This window comes from Syngnathus scovelli, chromosome 7 (genome assembly GCF_024217435.2).
Source record: "Syngnathus scovelli strain Florida chromosome 7, RoL_Ssco_1.2, whole genome shotgun sequence".
In the NCBI taxonomy this organism is placed as follows: Eukaryota; Metazoa; Chordata; class Actinopteri; order Syngnathiformes; family Syngnathidae; genus Syngnathus; species Syngnathus scovelli.
Window position 1 is genome coordinate 18,560,546 of NC_090853.1, and position 16,477 is coordinate 18,577,022.

At 42.8% G+C, this 16,477-nt stretch overlaps 2 long non-coding RNA genes across 4 annotated transcripts; both read right to left on the reverse strand.

Annotated features, from left to right (window-relative positions):
• Positions 1-1,194: 1,194 nt before the first annotated feature.
• LOC137840449 (uncharacterized) lies at positions 1,195-7,456 on the reverse strand. The gene is made up of 2 exons (XR_011087106.1): positions 4,370-7,456; positions 1,195-4,292 (listed from the first exon to the last, which is right to left on the reverse strand). It is a non-coding gene; the product is annotated as an uncharacterized lncRNA (long non-coding RNA).
• A 491-nt stretch (positions 7,457-7,947) lies between these two features.
• Positions 7,948-12,008, reverse strand: LOC137840490 (uncharacterized). Of its 3 annotated transcripts, none has more exons than XR_011087168.1 (3): positions 11,081-12,008; positions 9,042-9,226; positions 7,948-8,954 (listed from the first exon to the last, which is right to left on the reverse strand). It is a non-coding gene; the product is annotated as an uncharacterized lncRNA (long non-coding RNA). The 3 variants fall into 3 exon arrangements; XR_011087167.1 differs by having other exon boundaries at positions 9,042-10,571; XR_011087166.1 differs by having other exon boundaries at positions 9,042-12,008.
• Positions 12,009-16,477: the final 4,469 nt, after the last annotated feature.

Genomic DNA, 16,477 nt, shown 5'->3' on the forward strand with positions numbered 1-16,477 from the left:
GCAGCCAACTTATGAGTTGCGTGTACATGTGTGGTAGATGCATGTCATCATATCTCATTCATAAATATGGCAACAGCATGCATCAAACCCTCTGAATAACTGAAGAAATCAATTCATTGAACGGATTATCATGGTCATAATCTTTACTGTATATTTTTAAAACTGGCTCCAGCACAGCAATAGAATGGGGATGAGGAGGGGCACGGCAAAAAGAAAATTTCCAAGTGCTGACTTCACAGATTTGTGATCTCCTTAGCCAGCTTTACAACAAGTTTTCCATGTCGTTCTTTATGAACATACTTTGCATGCTTTGACCTCCTGGATAGATTCCAGTCAATGAGTTACTAGCTAGTTATAGTCTAACAAAGCTAAATAGTTACAACAAAGATTACTAGTTTCTAGCATGCTGGCAACAACAAAGTTAACCAGCGACTAGCTAGCTGAGTAACGATAATAAATAATATTAATACTATTAGTTACTGGCCAGTTGATAACTTCCCAATTAGGATTTCCTTTGCCATGATTGTCAGGAAATGAGTGGAGCCAGGGCGACTAAATGCAGCTTGGACCAGGATTTATTGAAGGGAAAAGGGAGTTGGAAGGGAGGAAGGTGGGCAACGAAGACACAGACGGGATAGAGACTCACGTCCAGCAAAGAGACAGACCGACCGACCGACAGAAGTACACTTGCACACGGATAAAATTCTGACCATGAGCCTCCAGGCAAGACCGGGGGGAAACTAGACGACAGGAACACTGGGCGCCGACAGGGACGCAAGACAACAGTAGACACCGACAGGAAGAAACACACGGGCAGGGCTTAAATACACAAGGTAATAAGAGGGAGCAGGTGACAGATGTTAGGGTTTTTCAGATTATCCTTAGCGTATGATTATGTTGGAATGCAACCGGTAATAAATAACCTACCTTGTCCCATCCTCTACAAGGTCGTAAAACATCCCCTGATATGTTTTGACTAGAGCACAAGGGCTTCCTATTCAACCTACTCTTACCCCCACTCTGTTTCTCTTAATAAATATGCCCTTGCAGGAGGGAGAGTTTTTTAGACTTCATTCCTTCAACGAGTGAACTCTCCACCTGCAGGTGTCTAAAAGAACTTGCTTGTCTACCTTGTGTGTTAGAGATTTGCTCACTCCAACTTATTTTGCAAGAACGAAACAGAAGACAAGCAAGTTCTTTTAGACACCTGCAGGTGGAGAGTCCATTCGTCGCTGTCTGAACAGCGATTATCGAATGAAGTCTGAACTCTCCTTCCTGCAAGGGCATATTTATTAGGAGGAACAGAGTGGGGGTGAGAGTGGGGGTCAGAGTAGACAAATGGCCGAAGCCCCTGGCTGATCAAAGCACAGCAGGGGGTCCTTCACGATGTTGTGTGAACTAAACAACTTTGATTGCTTCCTCTGCAGCTAGTCACTTTGTTCTACTACTTTTGTTAAGACAGGACAGGCGAGTTTAAGTATTACAGGTTACATTCCAACATAATCATAGGATCAAGATAACCTGGAAAACCCTAACATCTCCCTCCTGTTTTATCATATGATTATGTCACCCCAAACAACAAAGACAAGTAAGAAAAAAACACATATATATGTATAATGAAGAAAGAAGAATAGGAAAAATAAAAACAACAAACAATGATAGCAACACTTTCCAGTGAAGATGAGGCATTACCTTAATACCCCAGATCAAACTTATTGTGTAAGCGAAAAACCTGCTGGCCAGATGTTATTAGCAGGAAAATTCTTACACGGTCCCTTTGCCTAAGACGACCAGAATGCTATCAATAAAAAAAAAAAACACAGAAACAGTACATCATTGTATCCATCACTTGTGAAGCATTTTCGATGGTCAAATCATCAAGTTTCTGTAAAACATGCTCAACAGAACAGCATCTACGCAATCCACGTCTCATTATCATTATCACAACTGTCACGTCTAAGAAGTTGTATATGTGCCCGTGTTTTCGTCAGCTGATGATGTTCTAGTCTGTAGGTGAGGTCAGTCACACACACCGGCGCGCACACTCTTGTCCAGTTGGCAGGCAGCATCGGACAACTCTTCTGGCTGAAGTAGGTCCCGTCCGATGGTGCAGCCATGTTGGTAGTAGAGCCCTTACACCTTGAAAACGGCTCTCTCATCCTGGCACACAGCGGTGATGTCCAAAGCTCCCATCCAGTTTCCTCCTGGAGAGCAGTCGTCGTTAATGCATTTGTGGGTCCTGCAACCTTGGGTGCAACATGTGTAGTCAGCAAGACTTGGAATGCTCCCTCCCGTCGTGGCTGGCCCAGTTCCTTCCTTTGATGACCTCGATGTAGACCCAGTCTCCTGGATTGATGGGGTTGTCGACCTGTGAGGAGGAAAGATCAAGCGGCAGTAAATTTGTCTTTGACACAGTTTGAGCGTCCTGATCATATAATCTGCCAAGGACTGCTCTTCATCTGTTGTTTGCAACTCTCGTAGTCAATTGTAGTGCCCATTTAACTGGCAAATAGGAATGTTTGCGGGAAGAGTTTGAACACTTCCTAATGATTCCCTTTAACCAAAAACTATTTATGAACTGTATAGCAGACGTTTTAGCATATAATCCCATACTCTGCTCTCTCACTTCTACTTTTCCATGTCAGTGCAGTCGTAGGTGGCCCCTATTGCAGTCATTGTCTTGTTAACTGTCGCCTTGTGACTCCTATGCATGACTGTGTGAATGTCAAAAATTGAACGTACCTAACTTTCTGACCATCCAACCTCCACTGTGGTATAAAAAACCTTACTATTGTATTGAGTAGGTACATTGAGCAACCTAGCTTCCTCCTGACTGCCAAATGTCCTGTTCTAAAATTTATATAACTCGACCTCTACGTCTTAAGCTTGATGAGCCAAAATATAAGATCTTGCTCTTGTTTCCTACCGTTTTAGTCTATTTGTTTTATCCAAATCCGTTCAATCTCTGATTATAATCTGTACCCCTACGTATTTTTCAAATTTTTATTTATTTATTTATCAAATCTCCTCAGTTCTGTCAAACTCAGTGCACAATGAACCTCCCTTCCACTTTGAACCAAGCTTCACCAAATTTGGGAACGCCGTAGCAAGGAGTGCGATTTGGTTGTCAGACACTCCAAGTCCATATCTTTTTGCCGCACTTCACCCTATCAAGTTGGTGTTCTTTTGTTGTTGCTTCGGAGTGACCCCATCCATCACTCTTGAATGAGTCCATTGTTCAAATGAGTCAATTTTCATCATTGTGAGTTCCTCCGCTTTCCACTGTCTTTTCTCGTCCCCGAGGATGTTGTATTTCCTCTGGAGTGTACTTGTCCTCCTCCAAGCACAACAGCAGTCTTTTCTTGTCCTTCGCCAAAGGTCAAAGGTGCTTCAGAGCCAGGCACCATTTTGTGGTTGTTCACGGCTGCAGGCGAAGACTCGGATTGGGTTTCAGGGGCCCTGACACTGAGAATGACAGGCTGGTTTGAACACTTGTAAGACTATCTCCAAATGTAGCTGCTTCCATCAATTTGCTGGTAATGTTTGTTTACCAAACTTCAAATTCTTCTAATAACAGAGGTCTCGTTTTTATATCGTAAATCCTGCAACTCATCCTATTTTTTTTGAGCTACATTTTATCTATCTATAGTTCCAATTTAATCGGACAGTATGTTGTCTTCAGTATCATTATTGAAAATCAACTCATCGAGGTCTGCTTTCCACATCAAGCCCTGATCTGTATGTCTTGACCTATCACATGTTATTGTCATGCTTGCTCAAAAATGTGACTTAGAGTATGGTGCTGTGAATTCTCAATCTCCCCAATGAAATTGGATCTCCCCTCGTAGTTCTTATCTTTCTCATGTTCCTGTTAGCCTGCAATTGTCCAAATCAAAAATGTTTTCTTTTAACTGTCTTTCTTTTGAACCTCTAAATCTCTCGTGTTGCTAAACTATCTACACCAGAACAAAAAATTTACCACAATATAACACCAAATGTATTCGAAAATTCATTGTCATAAAGTGTTGTATTATTACTATCTTCCACTATCTGTCCTACTCACTCCCCCCCTTTTGAGGCTTGGCAACGCCCATGCCTCACACCTTGACAAACTTTTTGGGAGAATGTGTTCTTTACTACATACGATTCCATCATCATTTAATTTGACTTTCTTTCCAAAACGCTTCTCAATTTCTCAGTTCACACATCTTCTACATGTGTTACTGGTTCTCCAGTTTTTTTTCTAGTTAATTATCAATCCAAAAGCTACGTGTTTCTTTCTAACATTCAACCTGCTCAAAATCACTCTTTCATCAAAGTCGCTCTACTAATTTTCTATAGTAGTCGCCAACAACTTCAACCATTCAACCTGTAATTTCTTTTCATTCAGGCTATCATTCATCAATGTTCATTTGCATCTCACACGCAGTCTCCAAAAAGGAGTCTTTCTATCACATTGGTCCCAATTCATCCAAGCTCCCCACACAACATTCATATATCATTTCCAACTCAGGTTTCCTGGTAGAACAATCCACCAATTCAAAAAAAACTTAACTAAAACAAACAATTGGCAAATTAATCTGAATTTTTTTTTTCCTTTGTTTTTAAATTTGAAGAACTCAATCTCTCAGATTTAGCTTGCATTTAGAATTTTGCATAATCTTATAACACAACCAATCAATTATTCCTATTAAATGTAGCATTGCAAAATCTTAAATTCACAATTTAGCTTCTTCCAATTCCTGAAAGCATGTTCTGTCATTTTTTTTTTTTTTTTTTTTTTTTTTTTTTTTCCCGAATTTCTCATGTGGGCTCGACACTTTACATGCACTAGTATGGATTAGTTTCTGCTTGCAAACAGATTTCTCTCTTTTTCCTCTCATTTTTATCTTTCAAAATCATTTCTGTTCTGCGGTGCAAATTGGATAGACCACAGTCTAGCAAAATTTTTTATACTAAAACTTTAGCCAATGTTCATCATTTTAACATATACGCACACACATGCACAGCTCTCGCATGCAAAAGGTAGGTCTCAGCCACAATGATTCGTCACAGGCTGGCCATTTCCTGTGGTCGATCATGAGCTGGTCCCTCCCATGCACACGAGGACAGCACATTCTAATTTTATTTATTTATCTTCTAGAAGCAAGTTGCATTTCTTTACCACTTGATTTGCATATTTTAACTTCAGTGTAACACAATTTGAGCTCTAGTCATTTGTAATTTGGGCATACAAACAGCATTGTCATACTTCTTGGATGGACAGGACTTCTAATAATCTAAAAAAAAAAAATTCTAATAATCTGACAATGACATGTTTTGCTGTCATATGGGCATCTATTCTTTCTTTCTCTGTATGAGCATAAGCGGTCAAAGAGGAGGAAGCTTGTCATGCTAAAAATGAGGCTTTTCCTCTTTTCCTTCCTCCACCCTTTGATTGATATTGTTTTGCAAAACGACACTCTCGTGCGAAGTGTCCTCGTCTCCCACAGTTCCAACAGTTGTCAGAATCCCGTGGGGGTTTTGAATTATATGGCGGCCTGCGACCTTGTTGGCCTCTACCTCTCCCTCTGCCTAGCTGGGACCCTTGGAAGAAGACTGTTGTATCTTCATCTAGTTCATCATCATCATTATCTAGATGAAATACATCAGAGCTTTTGCCTTTTTTGATCACTTTTTCAGCATGTCTGGCCCATTGCATAGTTGTTGTCACACTTGCAACATCCACTTCCACCAAATGTTTCCTCACCCAGTTGCCTATTTCAGGGCGGAAATTAGTGAGGAGCGCATTTTTAAGCTGTTGTTGATAAGCACTCTCAGCTGTATCATTGAATGGGATGCCACTATGTACCCAGAATTCTTTTTCAAATCTCAATTGAATGGCGGCCTCATCACTTTTCAACTTTCTATCTTTTGTCTTTTGGATTTGTTCTCTTCTTTCTTGTGAAGCTTTCAACCACATTTTAGCACAATCCAATTCACTCTCTTTTCTTTTCTTTTTCAGTCCTATCTTCCTAGCCACACTGTCCCCCAAAACTGCAACCACTATATTCCACACTTCAACTTTCAACTTCCCTTCTACACCATACTTTTTCTTCCACTTTGGCATGTATTGCATACAATTAAGAAATCTACTCGCCATGTACTTCTCATCTCCGTCAAGAGGTAGAGATTTACCGTTTTTAGTTCCCATCTTAATTCTAGTAGTTTTAGGTTTTACAATTTATTTATTTTTTTTCAATTTTTTTTCTTTGAGGATCCTCAATGCAGGTTTAAATTGACCTTTCAACAAATCACTAGCCTGTATTATTGCCGTGGATCAATGCTAGAACTGCTTCTTAGTCAACTTATCCTACCAGTCACACACTCAATCACACAAACTCCAGCGCTTTTTTAGGCCTATCCAGGGATGGGCGTAAAACCCTCCCAAACAGCTTTGGAAAAACGGACAAAAGAAAAAATCTACGCCCTTCTTCAATTAAGAAAAAGAAGCTCTGTTTTTCTTAGCCCGTTTCTTCCACTGGGACTTGAACCCAAGCTATTCTTTGGCTTGTAAAAACATACAAAGAAAAATCTACGCCCTTCTTTGATTAACAAAAAAGAAGCTCCGTGTTTCTTAGCACGTTCCTTCCACTGGGACTTTAACCCAAGCCAGATCCCTCAGCTCGGAAAAACAGACAAAGAAGGGTCTACACACTTCTTCGATGAACGAAAAAGAAGCTCTGCCTTTCTTAGCCTGTTTCTTCCACTGGGACTTGAACCCAAGCTATCTCCCGTGCACCTCTATGTGTTACGCGTTTAACAACACAACACAACTTTAGGCCTTTAACTTACTTGTCCCCTGGTTCGTTGCACTGCCGGGTCCCGTCAATCCACCTCTGTCAGACGAAGGCAGACCTAAGATGCTGGCCCAGCGAAGAATTTCCTTCCCAGGTCTTTCTTTACCAGGTCCGGCTAATGGACGCTGGCCCGTCGACGGTGTACAGCGCGTCGTCCTCCGTCAGCCAGATGATGGGTATGAGGGTCCCGGGTTTCGGCACCAAAATGTTAGAGATTTGCTCACTCCAACTTATTTTGCAAGAACGAAACAGAAGACAAGCAAGTTCTTTTAGACACCTGCAGGTGGAGAGTCCATTCGTCGCTGTCTGAACAGCGATTATCGAATGAAGTCTGAACTCTCCTTCCTGCAAGGGCATATTTATTAGGAGGAACAGAGTGGGGGTGAGAGTGGGGGTCAGAGTAGACAAATGGCCGAAGCCCCTGGCTGATCAAAGCACAGCAGGGGGTCCTTCACGATGTTGTGTGAACTAAACAACTTTGATTGCTTCCTCTGCAGCTAGTCACTTTGTTCTACTACTTTTGTTAAGACAGGACAGGCGAGTTTAAGTATTACAGGTTACATTCCAACATAATCATAGGATCAAGATAACCTGGAAAACCCTAACATTGTGGTTCTTGCAAAATAAGTTGGAGTGAGCAAATCTCTAACAACAGACATGACGATAATGAAGGGGTGTGGCTGAGGGAAGTTGGCAGCCGAGCGTGCTCTGGCACGGGTGTGACAATGATTGGTCAAAATAAAGGTTTGGCTGGGTGTACAAGTTGCCACATCGCCCAATCAGCTTGAAGTATTGCATGCAATTATACCTCCATTTCTGAGCCAATCACAGTGGACCGGTCCCAGATTGATACTATGAAAAACTCAGTCGAGTGATTCACGTATCAATCTGGCTCAATTTCTGTTTTTCAAGCAAAAGATAGTTCTGTCACGGACGAGGCAGGGCAAACGTGTGACACGAACTCTTTATTTTGGGGAAAGCAGGGGTGTCCAAACTTTTTGCAAGGAGGGCCAGATTTGATAAAGTGAAGGGGCCCGGGGGTCAATAGTTTTTTCGGACATTTTTTAACTTAAAAAATTTCATGCAAATACACACTGTTATAATGCAATTTTCATTGTCACAATTATCTTTATTTTTCAAATGACAAAATAAGCCACTCAGGCAGATGTGAACAACTCTAAAAACACAAATTCTGCCTTTCATTCATATCTGAAGAGTCAGATAACATTAAACAAACTGTATGAAATACCTGAAATTTACATGTGTTTAAAATTATTTATGCCTCATGAACATTCTAAACAGGAGTTATAAGTAACGCAAAGTTGTCTGTTATTATTAAAACTTAAAACAAGTGAATTTTGCTCTCGTCATTTACAATATCATTCAGAAAGTAATAGTTTGTGTCACGTCTACAGGTTCATAACATCAACAGTATTAACATGGCCACTTCGTAGCTTGCTTTAGTAATATTTACTTTTGACTCACAGCCCCGCATGAAGAATCACTGTTGTGATGCCAGTTCAGCTTAGAGCTGCTTCACTATATCAGCATGGTCACTCCCTGTTAGCTTCTCGTATGTGTTAGCATGTTTAATCTGGTAGTGTCTCTTTAGGTTGAAATCCTTAAACATGGCAACCGTCTCTTTAAAAATTAGACAAACACAATTGCCTTGATTTTCAGTGAAGAAGTATTGTAATTCCCATCTCTTTTGAAAGCAACGGCCCTCAATGTCAACTTTCCTCATTTTTTTGCAGTCGGCATGGCAGAAATAAGCGGAAAGGTGTTCGCTGCACGGATTCAGACTGATATTATCAAAGTGGTGCTGCCACCTTTTGGTAAAAGGAGGAATTATAGTTTCACGTTTCATGATTTTTTTATTCAGTTTAACAGTGCAGGTGGGCCATAAATAATACATTATAAGACCGAGGCTATGAGCCGTATGACATCTGACCGGGGGCCGGATTTGGCCCGCAGGCCGGACTTTGGTAAAGGGAAAAAGGGGAAACTGTAACTCCAGCAGGTGCACGAGGCCAGCTGACGAGCCTGTCGCAAGTGTCGTGTGTCGTCAAGGCAGACAAGGAAAGTTCGTAGTCGGGGAGACGCACGTGGTCAAACCTAGCAAAGCACAAAGCAGAGCAGACACTTTGCTACACAGTGAATCAGGGAATCAAGGAACAGAGCAGGAACAGATGGCAGGCGTACATGTGTCAAAGCAGATGAATGGAGTGACGGGAGTGCAGGGTTTATATAGGAGAGTTAACAAGCCAGGAGCAGGTGTATAAACAACAGGTGCGGGCAATCCGTTCTGATCACTGCATAACAGGACGGGAGAGGCAGGAACAGAGAACCCGAACCGTCCAAGGTGCGGATGGCGTGGGCACTTCGATCTGTAAATAAAATGAACATCAGATTCAGCTTTATTGACCAAGTTTGTGCATGCCAAACAGGGAATTTGACTCCGGTTTATCTCAGCCTCTGTACGACATTTAAGAAACTGACAACATTTGTATTTCCTTTCACTCTTGAGATCCTTGGTTTTGTTAATTCCTCTCCACGTTCGTTTCTTTCACTCTTGAAAGCTGCTGCGGGGCGAGCGTTAGCTGCGTGGCGAGCGTTAGCTGCGTGGCAAGCGTTAGCTGTGTGACGAGCTAAAACATTGAGTAGTTTGAACAGACTGGGGCTCTAGGCTAGTAAATAGAAAATTTCAATTGCCATTTCCATTTCAATACAAAACATACAGAAAGCAGAACAGACAGCATTTCTGTTATCCCTGCCAACATGCGTTTGTTTGAGTTCAAATTACCTGAGAAAAGATTATGCATTTTTTTTGTACAATGGCATGTCAAGAATGTGTATTTGACTACTTGCTGTTTATATAGGTTTATTGCACAATGCACACATACAAATAATAAAATATGGAAATGAATAAAAAGATACTGAAACAAACACTTAAATGAATTTTTTGTGCAAAATAATACTACACTAAGAGCTAGAAAATTAGAAAAAGTGACCAAAAAATCCAGTAACCAAACAAGCAAACACACCAAAATTGTGCAAAAGTAATACTTCACTAAGAGGTAGAAAATTTTAAAAAAGTGACCAAAAAATCCAGTAACCAAACAAGCCAACACACCAAAATTGTGAAAAATAATACTTCACTAAGAGGTAGAACATTTTAAAAAAGTGACCAAAAAACCCAGTAACAAAATATGCAAACTCACCAAAATTTTGCAAAATAATACTTCAAGAGGTAGAATATTATTGCCGTACTGGCCCGAATATAAGACGACCCTGATTATAAGACGACTCCCTCTTTTTCAAGACTCAAGTTTGAAAAAAGACTTTTTGAACACCAAATTAAATTTTTATACAGAAAATGATTACATCTGAAACAAATGATTAAAACAATATATTCGAGAGAGAAAGCATGTTATTTTGCCTCATTCAAATCATGCAAAAACTGTCTATCACATCTTAATATCTGAACATTTAATATGTAAACTAAAGTGCAATCTGGCTTCTGGTTTTTGAAATGTAAATAAATACTGTGATAAAACAACAAAATTGCAATATCTGCATTAACCATCAAAGTAAAGTCTAACTGTAACTGTAGTCTTGAAAAAAATCTGAATAAGGAAAAACATTGCAATACAATAATGCAAACAGCTACCGCTGTTGTTGGGGAGCCTGAGCCATAACTAGGATGGTTATGCTCTTTTCGCCCCCGGGTGTCTGTCAGAACACAGGAGGGAAGACATGGTTCAGTTTTGATTGCTTTACTGAATTATTGTCAAAAAAGTAACAGGCACTGTGGCTCATAGGGGCATACAGGCAAACTGGCAAAAAGGTATAGGCACATGTTTGGGCGTAAGGATGTGAGCGCAGGTGTGTGTAGTGTACATGGGTGAGTCTTTGGGAGTGTGAATGTGATTCTTGTGTGTGTGATTCTTGTATGAAGCGTGTGAAGCGTGTGAAGGGTGTATGGGGCGTGTGTGTGTGTGTGTGTGTGTGTGTGTGTGTGTGTGTGTGTGTGCGTGTGTGTGTGTGTGGGGGGGGGGGTCTGCAACATACAACACGTAAGTCAACGCCGTGCTGTTGCGTAACAGCTACTCGTACGATGCAACACGAACCTAAAGGAGCGCGCCGAAGCTATCAATCAAACAGCGCACACACAAAACAAACCGCGATCAGACAAACGGCACAACAGTAGACAGTAGTAACAATGAGATGTATATACTCACTTTGTGTCAAAGACGCACAGGATCACAGCAACATACTCAGTCGATACCAGCAACCTTTAACTTACCGCTGCGCACAAGTGAATGGGTATAATGTCTTATTTCAATGCAAAAAACATTGTCTTTTCACTTCACTGGTTTCTTTTATATCAAACAAATTGTTTTAGGTTATTCACCTGACATGTTTCGGCGGTTTGCGGAAGAAACCGCCGAAACATGTCAGGTGAATAACCTAAAACAATTTGTTTGATATAAAAGAAACCAGTGAAGTGATTAAATAAGGAAAAACAAAATGAACTTAGTACAATTAACATTGTCTTTTATTCGGGCCAATACGGTATTATTAATTATGTAAGTTGAAGTCTTTTCATGCGCTAGCACATTAGCCGTTAGCTTGGAGAAAAAAAGCACGAAAGAAGTGGTGTTTCAGTGAGTGGTTCTGTCTTTCCTAGGCAAATCGTAAATTTGCATTCGTTGACTTTTAACTGGCTTACATTGTTCACGTTCACTCACTGAATTGTTCACGCCAGGAGACGCAACACACACACTGCTCCGCTCCGTTGATGCACGGGAAAGCAGTTCAATGACTCGTTCGCGAACGGGAAAGTCAGCACGTTCAGTCGTTCACTCACTGATCCGTTCTCGCGATGAACAAGAAAGTTAAATCACTCACTCACTAACTCGTTTACTCACTGATCCATTGAGTTGATGAACGGGAAATGCAGTTCACTCACTGACTCGTTTGTGAATGGAAAGTTACGTCATTTTTCTTCTTCGTTTTGTTTTACGGCGGGGTGGCACCAGCTTCAATGCGCATTACCGACACGTACTGTGTTGGATAAGTTACGTTATTTCGTGTTAGTTTAAGTCATATGAACTGAAAAAGAACGAATTACTTCAGGAAGTGATCCGTTCACTCACGTTCACTGAAAAGATCCGTTATTTTTGAACAAATCGTTCACGAACGACCCAACACTAGTTTGCTTCATGAATTGAACCAAATGCCTTATGGGGCTAAGCCTCTCGAGTAGAAGCTCCCACGAACGACGCAACACTAGTTTGCTTCTTGAATTGAACCAAATGCCTTATGGGGCTAAGCCTCTCGAGTAGAAGCTCCCACGAACGACGCAACACTAGTTTGCTTCATGAATTGAACCAAATGCCTTATGGGGCTAAGCCTCTCGAGTAGAAGCTCCCACGAACGACGCAACACTAGTTTGCTTCATGAATTGAACCAAATGCCTTATGGGGCTAAGCCTCTCGAGTAGGAGCTTCATTGTGTTTTGTACGTTTTTGTATTTAATTAGGTTTTAAATACTGTTGTGACATGAGCAAATGTTGTAGGCACGAGAGTGCACTTTCTGTTCTATGTAATTTCATCAAGTATAGTACAGTAGTTTAATATATCAGTGCAATACTACTATTACAATAAATTGTATTTTGACTTCATAGAAGTGATTGAAGAAATGTAGCATTGGTTTAGAAAAGGTATAGTGTGTTCTTTTAATTAAATTTGATGAAACGTGTGAATATGTCTGCTGATTTGTTTAAAAATTAAAAAATGAGTTGAGCATCTTGGGTGGGGTTGGGGAGAAAGGCTAATTTCATGGTTTGCTTCAGGGCCTATGAGGAAAGGCGGCCCTGCCCACGACCACAACATCCACATACAGTCCTCAGTTCTGCCAGTCTTTGTAGCACCCATAGACCACCCTATAGCACTCCTAAACCTCTGATCCAAGAATGACTGGTGGATATCATCACATTTATTATATGAGTGTAACAACAGAGTGTATTTCACTCTCTGAATCATTGTAGAAATCAAATCATTGGACACTATTTTTATGTCACTATTTATCATTTGCATTACATTTTAAACTCCCCCTGTCTGCAGTCCAGCTATAGCAGTTCCTTGTTCGCACCCCATTCTATTCACCAACCAGTTCTCGCACCCCCTTCCAGAATTGATGAAAAGCAATATTGATATTATAATCATAATGTGTAAGTAACAAAACCATCATGTATTTAATTCTTTATTTACATAACTGGCAACAAAATAATGCATTGCAGGATTACAAAAATCAAGATTACCATATTTTTCGGACTATAAATCGCGTTTTTTTTTCATAGTTTGGGTGTGGGGGGGGGGCGATTTATACTGAGGAGTCACTTATATGTGAATATTTTCATACATTTTCAAAATAAAAAACAAAACAAGTGAAACCGCGATAAACAAACCGCGATGTAGCAAAGGATTACTGTAATTTGAATTTCAAGTGACGTCAGCAGCGCGGCGCGCCGGTTGTTTACATAAAGGACAAAGATTCGACCACGGGATGACGAAGATGACGAAGGGCCCCACGTACTACCGGCATCATTAGCGGCTTTGTTTGTAAGTGACACGTAGGACGAAGAGTTTGAAGGATTTAATGATTTGGAGTGACACAGAAGGTTTGAAAAACTATTATGGCTTTTACGCACGCCCGGTCCTACTCTACGGAGCTCTTGTTCACCTCCGTGGATGGAAGTCGGGGGCCAGCGCTCGGCCGGGTGGCTGTCTGGGGACGGTGGATGGGGCTCGGACATGGCTTTTACGCACGCCCGGTCCTACTCTACGGAGCTCTCTTTCACCTCCGTGGATAGAAGTCGGGGACCGGTGCTCAGCCGGGTGGCTGTCCGGGGACGGTGGATGGGGCTCAGACATGGCTTTTACGCACGTCCGGTCCTATTCTATGGAGCTCTCTTCCACCTCCGCGGCTGGAAGTGCCACCTCCGTGGATGGAAGTCCACACTGCCACACGCCTGGAAGTCGACGCCGGTGCTTGGGGCCGTGTGGCGGTTAACCATTTATGTCAGACCTGGGCAAAATACGGCCCGCGGGCCATATCCGGCCCTTTGTGCGTCTCTGTCCGGCCCGCAATCATAAATCACATTTGATTACAACTTAATAAATAAAAAAACTTCAGTGTCGTACATGCAATACAACTGTACTGCTTTTATTTTGAAAGGCGTCGTACTTCCGTGTAGCGTGCGTGCATGTGAGTTGTGCGTGTAGGTGAACAGCGCGAAGTAATGCTGCCCTCAATGCTGTCGTCGCGTCTGGTCGGCGGCTCGGGCCACGCTGGTCCGACAGGGGGACCGGGTCAAGCGGATGGCTGACCGGAGGAGACGTCCGGCGCCCGTGTACCAGCGAGGTCAACGTGTCTGGCTATCCGCCAAGGATCTTCCCCACCGGGGGGACTCCAGGAAACTGGCGCCTCGCTTCGTGGGTCCGTTCCCCATCACCAAGGTCGTGCACCCGGCCGCGGTGCGTCTCCGCTTGCCCAGGTCCCTTGCAGTCCACCCCACCTTTCACGTTGGGAAGGTCAAGCCGGTGGTGGACAGTCCGTTGGTGCCAGATCCTGCGCCCCCTCCGCCTCCGCGGACTGTGGGAGGTGGGACGGCCTACAACGTTAAAGAACTATTGGATGTGCGCAGAAGAGGCCGGGGCTGGCAGTACCTGGTGGACTGGGAGGGTTATGGGCCGGAGGAGCGGCAATGGGTGCCGCCTAGTTATATTTTGGACCCGGGACTTTTTGAGGACTTTTATGCGGCTCGCCCTGGGGCTCCTGGGCCGTCTGGGATCCGGCCCTAGGGGGGGGGTTCTGTCATGCGGTCGCGTTTATTTTTCCGGGTTTCTGTCTCGTCGATGTCGTAATTTTACTTCCAGTTTTATTTTGTCGTCCCTTCCGTTTCAGTTTGTGTTTCCTTCCTCGGTGTTGGTTGTCTTGTCTTCCCTGATCCCGATTGTGTGCACCTGTGTAATTGACAATAATGGTCAGCACCTGTGTCCACGCCCTTTTGTGTGTATTTAGTCCGTGTCTTCCCCTTGTCCTGTGCCAGTGTGTCTTGCCTCGTCCCGACCACCAGCGATTCCTTGATGTCCGAGTTCTCAGTAAGACCCCTCCTCTTTGTCTCGCCACCGAGCGACACTTTTGTTTGTGCCTGGATCCCCATAGCCCTTTTGTCTCGCCTCAGTGCGACGCCTTTTGTTTGTACTTTTTGCCGCGTGTTTTCCCTCGTAAGAGGCGTTTTGATTTGTACTTTTAGCCTTTTATCTCGCCTCAGTGCGACGCCTTCTGTTTGTACTTTTTGCCACACGTTTTCCCTCGCAAGAGGCGTTTTGATTTGTACTTTTGATCAGTGTGCTTGCTGGAATAAATCCAAGAAAGAAACGACTCTGCATCCGAGTCCTTCGCCTTGTCCCCTGCCTGACAGTGTGCTGACGCAAAGAAAAGAAAAGTTGACAAGGAGTGCCGTGTTTTCAACAAGACATGGGCTGCCAAGTATTTCTTTACAGAACTGAAAGGTTAAGCCGTGTGCCTGGTTTGTGGCACACAGGTCGTTGTGTTTAAAGAATATAATTTGAGCCGCCACTACACGACCAAGCATGAGGAAAAATACAGAAATCTGTCTAATTAAGAGCGCGCAACAGAGGCCGATGCATTGCTAGCAAAACTGCAAGCCCAACAAGGACTTGTTATCAAACTTCACGCCCACAGAGATGCAGCGGTCAGGACAAGTTTTGTCATTTCCCGCAAAATTGCCAGAAAAAGTAAGCCGTTTACTGATGGAGAGTTTATTAAGGAGTGCTTATTGGACTGATATGCCTGGAGAAAAAGAGCGCATTTGAGAATGTCACTCTCCCGACGTACCGTAACAAGGCGGGTTGAGGACACATTGATATGTTTCTTTAAATGTGTTGTAATTCACAGTTTGAGGAAAAGTTGAAGAAGTTAAGAATAAATTGTACTGATTAATGATTTTTTTTATTTGACCTATACAACACAATTTCACATAGCCTAATATAAATATAAACAGAATAATTGTATTATTATAATCATCTGATGGCGCCGCGGATGGCTGCCACGGTGAGTCGCTCTCTGTTTCTTTGTCTTATTTTGTGTGTTTTCTGTGTCTTCTGCTGTCCATCCCGGATCACTTTTACTAGAGAAGCACTGTTAAACATCGGTCAGTCTTCTTCTGGTATTTTCTCTCCTGTTCTCTCTGATTCAGACTGTTTGTCGGAGATTTTAGCCGGAGCGGCGGTGCTATACAAGCTAGCGCGACGGCGGCGACGCGGAAAACGAGCGGGAGCCCTCGTAAAGCTGAGGCAGAGAGGGTTCCGTTCTGCCCTACTGTCAATTCATCTGGCGAATGTCCGCTCCCTGGCGAACAAGATGGACGAACTGCTGCTCCTCACTTCAAGGAACACGGACTTCAGCAGATCCGCCGCGCTGTGTTTTGTTGAGACGTTGCTTAGCGAACGAACCCCCCACCACGCCATGGAGTTAGCTGGGTTTCGGCTAACGCGTGCAGATCGCGGCGCGGAGTTCTCCGGAAAATCAAAGGGAGGTGGTCTCT